Source organism: Lolium rigidum, chromosome 2 (genome assembly GCF_022539505.1).
Source record: "Lolium rigidum isolate FL_2022 chromosome 2, APGP_CSIRO_Lrig_0.1, whole genome shotgun sequence".
Classification (NCBI taxonomy): domain Eukaryota; kingdom Viridiplantae; phylum Streptophyta; class Magnoliopsida; order Poales; family Poaceae; genus Lolium; species Lolium rigidum.
The window spans coordinates 41,502,416-41,512,979 of record NC_061509.1 but is presented as its reverse complement, the minus strand read 5'-3'; positions in this window follow the sequence as shown (position 1 = coordinate 41,512,979).

Genomic DNA, 10,564 nt, shown 5'->3' with positions numbered 1-10,564 from the left:
CCTTCCGCCTACTTAAAGTCTCCGTCGCGAAACCCCCAGTACCGAGAGCCACGATACGGAAAACCTTCCGCAGACGCCGCCGTCGCGAATCCCATCTCGGGGGATTCAGGAGATCGCCTCCGGCACCCTGCCGGAGAGGGGATTCATCTCCCGGAGGACTCTTCATCGCCATGATCGCCTCCGGAGTGATGAGTGAGTAGTTCACCCCCGGACTATGGGTCCATAGCAGTAGCTAGATGGTCGTCTTCTCCTCGTTGTGCTTCATTGTTGGATCTTGTGAGCTGCCTAACATGATCAAGATCATCTATATGTAATTCTATATGTTGTGTTTGTCGGGATCCGATGGATAGGGAGTACTATGATTATGGTGATTATCAATCTATTGTTTATGTGTTGTTTATGATCTTGCATGCTCTCCGTTACTAGTAGAGGCTCGGCCAAGTTTTTACTTTTAACTCCAAGAGGGAGTATTTATGCTCGATAGTGGGTTCATGCCTTCATTGACACCTGGGACGGTGACGAAAAGTTCTAAGGTTGTGATGTGCTCGTTGCCACTAGGGATAAAACATTGATTCTATGTCTAAGGATGTAGTTGTCGATTACATTACGCACCATACTTAATGCAATTGTCCGTTGCTTAGCAACTTAATACTGAATGGGGTTCGGATGATAACCTCGAAGGTGGACTTTTTAGGCATAGATGCAGTTGGATGGCGGTCTATGTACTTTGTCGTAATGCCCAATTAAATCTCACTATATTTATCATATCATGTATATGCATTGTTATGCCTTTCTCTATTTGTCAATTGCCCGACCGTAATTTGTTCACCCAACATGCTTTTATCTTATGGGAGAGACACCTCTAGTGAACTGTGGACCCCGGTCCTATTCTTTACATAGCATACAATCTACTGCAATTGTGTTTTATTATTTTCTTGCAAACAAACATCTTCCACTCGATACGCTTAATCCTTTGTTACAGCAAGCCGGTGAGATTGACAATCTCACTGTTTCGTTGGGACAAAGTACTTGGGTTGTGTTGTGCAGGTTCCACGTTGGCGCCGGAATCCCTGGTGTTGCGCCGCATCACATTTCGCGACCATCAACCTTCAACGTGCTTCTTGGCTCCTACTGGTTCGATTAAACCTTGGTTTCTTTCTGAGGGAAAACTTGCTACTGTGCGCATCATACCTTCCTCTTGGGGTTCCCAACGAACGTGTGAGTTACACGCCATCATAAACCTTGGTTTCTTTCTGAGGGAAAACTTGCCACTGTGCGCATCATACCTTCCTCTTGGGGTTCCCAACGGACGTGTACATCTACGCGCATCAAGCACTTTTTCTGGCGCCATTGCCGGGGAACTGAAGAAAAGCTACACCACAGAGATTTCTGACTCCCATGTCAACTACACGCCAGCAACTTTTTCTGGCGCCGTTGCCGGGGAGATCAAGACACGCTGCAAGGGGAGTCTCCACTTCCCAATCTCTTTACTTTGTTTTTGTCTTGCTTTATTTTATTTACTACTTTGTTTGCGGCACCTAAACAAAACACAAAAAAATTAGTTGCTAGTTTTACTTTATTTACCGTCTTGCTCTCTATATCAAAAACACACAAAAATTAGTCACTTGTCTTTGCTTAGTTTACTTTATTACTATTAAAATGAGTAATCCTGAAGTTGAAGTTCGTTCTTTTAAGCAACAAGGTGGAGAAGGTTTTAAAGATGCTTGGTACAGAATTAGTAATGCTCATCATAGGTGCATTAAGAAACATTCCACCACTATCCTTCTTAGGAACTTTTATGTTGGTTTATCTAGTTGGAATAGGTATGTTCTTGATACTCTTTCGGGAGGTAATTTCCTAGGTACGCCCGCTTTAGAAGCTAGTTGCATCATTGAGAGTCTAGTTGGAATACCACCTGTTAATGAAGTTAAAATTGAAATCTCTCTTGAGGATGTTATGAAAAAATTGGAAACCATAGAGAAAATTTTTCCAAGTATTGAAACTAAATTGGAAATGTTATTGGACAAAACTGATGAACTTGATAAATCCCTAGGAGGAATTGATGAAAGAATAGTGTCCTAGGAACTTGTGTTGTCCATGATAATCAAACCAATAGGATTGATGAACTTGAAAAAGCTATGGGAACCTTGGGTTCAACCTTTTCTTCCCTCAAGTATCATGAGAAAGCTTATGTGGGTAAAGAGCAAAAATTCATGTATGCCTCTAAAGTGCCTAAACAAAAGAATTATTATAGGCCTAAAATTGCTAAAACCCCTAGCACCACCATAGAAAATCTAGATAATGGAGCACCTAAAGTGCCCTCTGCAACAAGTTGTGTTTGCATGAAAAATAAGAATGTTGATGCTTCTACTCTTGATGTTACTTGATTTGCACTTTCTGCGCCTAGCTGAAAGGCGTTAAAGAAAAGCGCTTATGGGAGACAACCCATGTTTTTACTACAGCACTTTGTTTTATATTTGAGTCTTGGAAGTTGTTTACTACTGTAGCAACCTCTCCTTATCATGTTTTTGTGCCAAGTAAAGTTTTCATGTTAAAGTTGATGTTATATTTGGGATCGCTGCGCAGAAACAGCATTGCTGTCTGTCACGAATTCTGGCACAAGTCTCTGTAGAAAATTTCAAAAAATCTTCCAATTTACGAGCGTGATCCTCAGATATGTACGCAACTTTCATTAGTTTTGAGTTTTTCCATTTGAGCAAGTCTGGTGCCATTTTAAAATTCGTCTTTACGAACTGTTCAGTTTTTGACAGATTCTGCCTTTTATTTCGCATTGCCATATTTGCTATGTCGGATGAATTTCTTTGATCCATTAATGTCCAGTAGCTTTGTGCAATGTCCAGAAGTGTTAAGAATGATTGTGTCACCTCTGAATATGTGAATTATTAATTGTGCACTAACCCTCTAATGAGTTTGCTTGAAGTTTGGTGTGAAGGAAGTTTTCAAGGGTCAAGAGAGGAGTATGATATACTATGATCAAGAGGTGTGAAAGCTCTAAGCTTGGGGATGCCCCCGTGGTTCACCCCTGCATATTTTAAGAAGACTCAAGCGTCTAAGCTTGGGGATGCCCAAGGCATCCCCTTCTTCATCGACAACATCATCAGGTTCCTCCCCCGAAACTATATTTTTATTCGATCACATCTTGTGTTCTTTACTTGGAGCGTCGGTTTGTTTTTGTTTTTGTTTTTGTTTGAATAAAATGGATCCTAGCATTCACTTTGTGGGAGAGAGACACGCTCCGCTTTTGCATATGGACAAATATGTCCTTAGGCTTTACTCATAATGTTCATGGCGAAGTTTCTTCTTCGTTAAATTGTTATATGGTTGGAATTGGAAAATGCTACATGTAGTAATTCTAAAATGTCTTGGATAATGTGATACTTTGCAATTGTTGTGCTCATGTTTAAGCTCTTGCATCATATACTTTGCACCCATTAATGAAGAAATACATAGAGCTTGCTAAAATTTGGTTTGCATATTTGGTCTCTCTAAGGTCTAGATAAATTCTAGTATTGAGTTTTGAACAACAAGGAAGACGGTGTAGAGTCTTATAATGTTTACAATATGTATTTTATGTGAGTTTTGCTGCATCGGTTCATCCTTGAGTTTGCTTCAAATAACCTTGCTAGCCTAAACCTTGTATCGAGAGGGAATACTTCTCATGCATCCAAAATCCTTGAGCCAACCACTATGCCATTTGTGTCCACCATACCTACCTACTACATGGTATTTCTCCGCCATTCCAAAGTAAAATTGCTTGAGTGCTACCTTTAAAATTCCATCATTCACCTTTGCAATATATAGCTCATGGGACAAAATAGCCTTAAAAACTATCGTAGTATTGAATATGTACTTATGCACTTTATCTTTTATTAAGTTGCTTGTTGTGCGATAACCATGCTTCGGGGACGCCATCAACTATTCTTTGTTGAATATCATGTGAGTTGCTATGCATGTCCGTCTTGTCCGAAGTAAGAGAGATCTACCACCTTAATGGTTGGAGCATGCATATTGTTAGAGAAGAACATTGGGCCGCTAACTAAAGCCATGAATCATGGTGGAAGTTTCAGTTTTGGACATATATCCTCAATCTCATATCGGAATAATAATTGTTGTCACATGCTTATGCATTAAAGAGGAGTCCATTATCTCGTTGTCCATGTTGTCCCGGTATGGATGTCTAAGTTGAGAATAATCAAAAGCGAGAAATCCAAAATGCGAGCTTTCTCCTTAGACCTTTGTACAGGCGGCATGGAGGTACCCCTTTGTGACACTTGGTTGAAACATGTGCATTGCGAAGATCCGGTAGTCCAAGCTAAGTAGGACAAGTTGCGGGGACTATTAGTATACTATGCATGAGGCTTGCAACTTGTAAGATATAATTTACATAACTCATATGCTTTATTACTACCATTGACAAAATTGTTTCATGTTTTCAAAATAAAATCTCTAGCACAAATATAGCAATCGATGCTTTCCTCTTTGAAGCACCTATCTTTTACTTTTATTGTTGAGTCAGTTTACCTATCTCTCAACACCTTAAGAAGCAAACACTTGTGTGAACTGTGCATTGATTCCTACATACTTGCATATTGCACTTGTTATATTACCCTATGTTGACACTATCCATGAGATATACATGTTATAAGTTGAAAGAAACCGCTGAAACTTAATCTTCCTTTGTGTTGCTTCAATACCTTTACTTTGATTTATTGCTTTATGAGTTAACTCTTATGCAAGACTTATTGATGCTTGTCTTGAAGTACTATTCATGAAAAGTCTTTGCTTTATGATTCAGTTGTTTACTCATGTCATTACCATTATTTTGATCGCTGCATTCATTACATATGTTTACAAATAGTATGATCAAGATTATGATGGCATGTCACTTCAGAAATTATCTTTAAAATCGTTTTACCTGCTCGGGACGAGCAGAACTAAGCTTGGGGATGCTGATACGTCTCCAACTTATCGATAATTTCTTATGTTCCATGCTACATTATTGATGATATCTACATGTTTTACACACATTATATGTCGTATTTACGCATTTTCTGGAACTAACCTATTAACAAGATGCCGAAGAGCCGATTCTTGTTTTCTCGCTGTTTTTGGTTTCAGAAATCCTAGTAACGAAATATTCTCGGAATTGGACGAAATCAACGCCCGGGTTCCTATTTTGCCCGGAAGTATCCGAACACCCGAGAGTCGCCAGAGGAGGCCACGTGGGGCCCACACATGGTGGCGGCGCGGCCCGAGCCCCGGCCGCGCCGCCCTAGTGTCCGGCCCCACCGGACCCCTACGACCTTGCCCTTTCTCCTACTTAAAGCCTCCGTCGCGAAACCCCCGCATCGAGAGCCACGATACGGAAAACCTTCCAGAGACGCCGCCGCCGCGAATCCCATCTCGGGGGATTCAGGAGATCGCCTCCGGCATCCTGCCGGAGAGGGGATTCATCTCCCGGAGGACTCTTCATCGCCATGATCGCCTCCGGAGTGATGAGTGAGTAGTTCACCCCTGGACTATGGGTCCATAGCAGTAGCTAGATGGTCGTCTTCTCCTAATTGTGCTTCGTTGTTGGATCTTGTGAGCTGCCTAACATGATCAAGATCATCTATCTGTAATACTATATGTTGTGTTTGTCGGGATCCGATGGATAGAGAATACTATGTTATGGTGATTATCAATCTATTACTTATGTGTTGTTTATGATCTTGCATGCTCTCCGTTACTAGTAGAGGCTCTGGCCAAGTTTTTACTCTTAACTCCAAGAGGGAGTATTTATGCTCGATAGTGGGTTCATGCCTTCATTGATACCTGGGACGATGATGAGAAAGTTCTAAGGTTGTGATGTGCTTGTTGCCACTAGGGATAAAACATTGATTCTATGTCTAAGGATGTAGTTGTCGATTACATTACGCACCATACTTAATGCAATTGTCTGTTGCTTTGCAACTTAATACTGAATGGGGTTCGGATGATAACCTGAAGGTGGACTTTTCAGTCATAGATGCAGTTGGATGGCGGTCTATGTACTTTGTCGTAATGCCCAATTAAATCTCACTATATTTATCATATCATGTATATGCATTGTTATGCCCTTTTCTATTTGTCAATTGCCCGACTGTAATTTGTTCACCCAACATGCTTTTTATCTTATGGGAGAGACACCTCTAGTGAACTGTGGACCCCGGTCCTATTCTTTACATCGCATACAATCTATCGCAATACTTGCTTTACTCGTTTTCTTCGCAAACAATCATCTTCCACACAATACGGTTAATCCTTTGTTACAGCAAGCCGGTGAGATTGACAACCTCACTGTTTCGTTGGGGCAAAGTACTTTGGTTGTGTTGTGCAGGTTCCACGTTGGCGCTGAATCCCCGGTGTTGCGCCGCATCACATTTCGCCACCATCAACCTTCAACGTGCTTCTTGGCTCCTCCTGGTTCGATAAACCTTGGTTTCTTTCTGAGGGAAAACTTGCCACTGTGCGCATCATACCTTCCTCTTGGGGTTCCCAACGGACGTGTACATCTACGCGCATCAATGGGAAATTCGTTATTTCTTGGAAATAGCTTCTTTAATATTATCATCAATTTTTCAAAACCCGAGTCAGTCACACCGACCTCTGCCTTCCATTTCAGCAATTCCAATATGCTACCCAGCTTTCTCTGCCCATCTTCACAACCTGGGTACAACAATTTGTGGTGGTCCTCTAACATCTTGTCAAACTGCAACCTCTCCTTATCCGTGCCACAGTCTCTTCTTGCATCAGAAATGGACCGACGAAGATCATCATCAACAGGATCATCTGCTGCCTGTTCTTCACCTCCTTCTTCTTCATTGTCTTCCATTGCGGTATCATCGCATTCAGAGAACATAGATCGGTACTGGTCATCGTTATCTTCTTCTTCATCGCCGTCTTCCATCATAACCCCTTCTTCTCCGTGCTTGGTCCAAACATTGTAGCTGGACATGAATCCAAACCGAAGCAGGTGGCTCTTAATGTCTCTTGAGCAAGAGTAATCCTTCTCGTTCTTACATTTCAGACATGGACAGCACATAAAACCTTGCTTCGACTTGTTGGCCTCGGCCACAAGCAGGTCAGAATTCACGCCCTCTCTGAAAGCGGGAGCACATCGGTTACCGTACATCCATGGATGACTCATCTGCATCATAAATACAATTATGTATCAGATGCAATCACCTTGCTAAAATTAGTATTGTACGGTCTATGGACTATGTATATACGAGGAAATAGTTGCTAACCTTAAAGGATCAAAAAGAGAAGATATCTTTAAAATCAAGTGGCATCCCTCACAAGCATTCCATCAAACACCTCTTGTGCACATGAAGAAAAAAATGAGCTAGCATACACCTCCACCTTTCACCACCAAGGAAAAAAAATGTAGAGAGGTGGGGGGGCTGGCAGCGTGTACATATATATAGGCAATGCCCTTTTGTCGCGGGCCGTATTACAACCCGCGACAAAAGGGGTGCTGGAATGAGGTGCCAGAGCTCAGACCCCTTTTGTCGCGGCTTGTTATACGGCCCGCGACAAAAGGGCGCGACAAAAGGCCTCGGGCGACGCAAAGGGTTTCGGGGCGACGTGGCCACGCCATTTGTCGCGGCTCCAGACGGGCCCGCGACAAAAGGCTCCCACGAAAACCCTGTTTTCCACTAGTGTTGCATAGTGCTTAAGGAGTTCCCGTAGATAATATTTAACATCGCGCACGAGTAAGAACATGCAACATGAAATATTCACGATACATACCGGATAAATCAATTTAATGCATTCCATCAAAACATAAAACCAAATCCAAATAACCACCCAGAGTTGAAGGCTATGCATTCACAAAGGAAGCCAAGCATGTCGTTGCTCAATTAATTTAAAATGGATTGTGCTAATATGGGCAGGTGCCCTCGATTGGTAATATGTGAACATGAATTAAATATGGAAATCACATGCATTCAGTTGACTGCCAACATAAAATTCTTTTTATTTTCCAACTTTAAAATATTTTATCTCTTAAATCGTAAGTTGTAATTTATATCTGTTTTCATGGTTAGCTTTTTCACGATAAGATCTTTAAAATTAGATCACATGTTAATATATTTTGATAACTTTTTCCCAAACCTAGTTTTCACATTACAATCACTTGGTCACCCGGATAGCAAAACTTGGTTACCAAGTTAAAATTACCAGATTTGTGAACAATATTTATAGTGGGTCGAATACTCAATCTTTGAATATGTAGGCCATTTCTATACAAAAAATCATGTACAATTATCCGGTAAATGTAAGCTAGTAACCTGGTAGTTATGTTATTAGAACCTCGCAACTAGGACGAAAAAAATTCATTGGAACTATTAAAACGGGATCCTGTTTTCAAACCCTCGTCTATACGAACACAACAGTGAAGATGATGGATTGTAAACTAAATTAATGATTTAATAGAAAAATAAATTTCAAATTTCTAAATTGTAGAAATATTCCTTGCATGCATGTATTTATGTAGTTGTTGGGCCGTCCGGCCTATAAAAACTCACATGCTAACAACTGGAGAAATATTTATGGCAGCCAGCCGCACACCCTCTCCCCTAAGGCCCATCCTAAGATGTTGATAACTCACCACAAGCGTGCATCTTAAATCTTCTCAAAACCCTTTATACTTGGTATGTAGCTTTCATAGCTATACACGGGATTGTTTTTAATTGTGTCGTTCCAATCCAAGAATAAAAATAAGAGATCAGTCGTTCCCAATTGCTCCAGACACATCCCGCGGACATGCCATCATGCTCTCCTCCATCTCGTGGACCATCACCGTGAACATCCATGGATCATTACCGTGGACATGAAAGTAGAGCAAGCGGTTAACATAAAAGCGGTCAAGGTCGATCCATAAATTATGGTTCGTCACTATGGACATGGAAGTAGAGTCCAGCTAATGGTTGCATCGTCTTGTTACCAGCCAAAGATACATTGGTGACCATGAAAACTTGATAGCTAACGGTTGCATCGTCTTGTTACCAGCCAAAGATACATTGGTGACCATGGAAACTTGATCTCCCGTAGAGTCGTGCGAAAAGGAGGGAACAAGTTGTGCCTCCATAATCATCGTTGTTGATGTGTTGGACGTTTGAGATCTTCAAATTAACCATGGATCATATTACATCCGGTAGGTGTAGGTCCAACCGTTGCAGCGGCGACTGCATAAAGGTCATCGATAGATATTCTACCGACTCCATGATGTTTCTCGTCTCAGCACAGCACACAACTGACGTTGGTGTCCTAATTTGTCAATCTCGTCGGGCAAACCGAAGATCATATTTTCCTTGTACGTTTTCCTCCGCGTGTGTATACGTTTTGTATTCAAGTACGGGGTTCAGAGCAGCTTTGAGATGCGCACTTGTGTTGAGTTATCAACAACTTAGGAGGGGCCTAAGAGAAGAGGGCATGTAGGTCGTCGCATGAAGAGAATCAGCATAGCACATTTCCTAAGTAGAATAATCCATAAATTTGTAAATAAACAACATCGTTGTTGGGTTGTTGGGTTGTCGCTGTTCATGATGGGCAAGGAATCCACCGTTACATTTTTATACCTTCAGCGGTCACATAATCCCATTTTAGTTTTTATCTCGGTTAGTTGCTTTTTCGTCTTCTTCTACTACCTCTACCATAAATAAATATCTTAGATTTTCTAAAACTTGAATGCACGTAGAGAATATTTACTATATAGATACATTCAAATTTAAACAAATCTAATATATCTATTTTTGGATGGAGGAAGTAGTCCATTTTATTTTTACCCCATAAATTTTCTTATATTGTGAGTAAAAAGGTTGATGTTAGACTTAGTCCACTAACATGTAACGAGCATGAGAGATTGGGCAAGCAGTCCACCAATCATCGTCCAGTATCCGTCGACCTCTCCTCTCTCGTTGCTCCATCTGATGAGCTCCCCAACCTCGTGTTCCCGAGCTCTCTATCTACACTACCACTACGATATATGTGCCTGCGCTCCCTCCCCTCTCTCTCTTTCTCCTTTGGCCACTCTACTACATCCACGCGTCCATCTAGAGGACCTTCCCTCCTATGCCTCTACTTGGAGTTTAAATATGACCTACTATTCAGAAATCAACCAAAACTCATCTAAACAGGAAAAGGTATGCACAAATCAAGTATATTCTAATTATTTGGATTGTAGCGGTCTATTTTGTGTGAAAAATGAACAGATCATATTAATTGTAGTTGCACCACAAAACCCCCAAAAAGAATGATGCGGTTGAGATGAAGGACTACACACCCATCAGTCTCGTGCATTCTCTTGCGAAACTGGTCTCCAAAATTTTGACGATGTGCTTGGCGCCAAAGATGGCAGAGCTAGTTCACGCGTACCAGAGCGCCTTCATCAGAGGGAGGAGCATCGAAGACAATTTCGTGCTCGTCCGGCAGACCGTGGTCACGCTTCAACGTAGAAGGGCGCTAGCTCTAATGCTAAAGCTCGACGTCGCAAAGGCAATTGACTGTGTGGCATGACCGT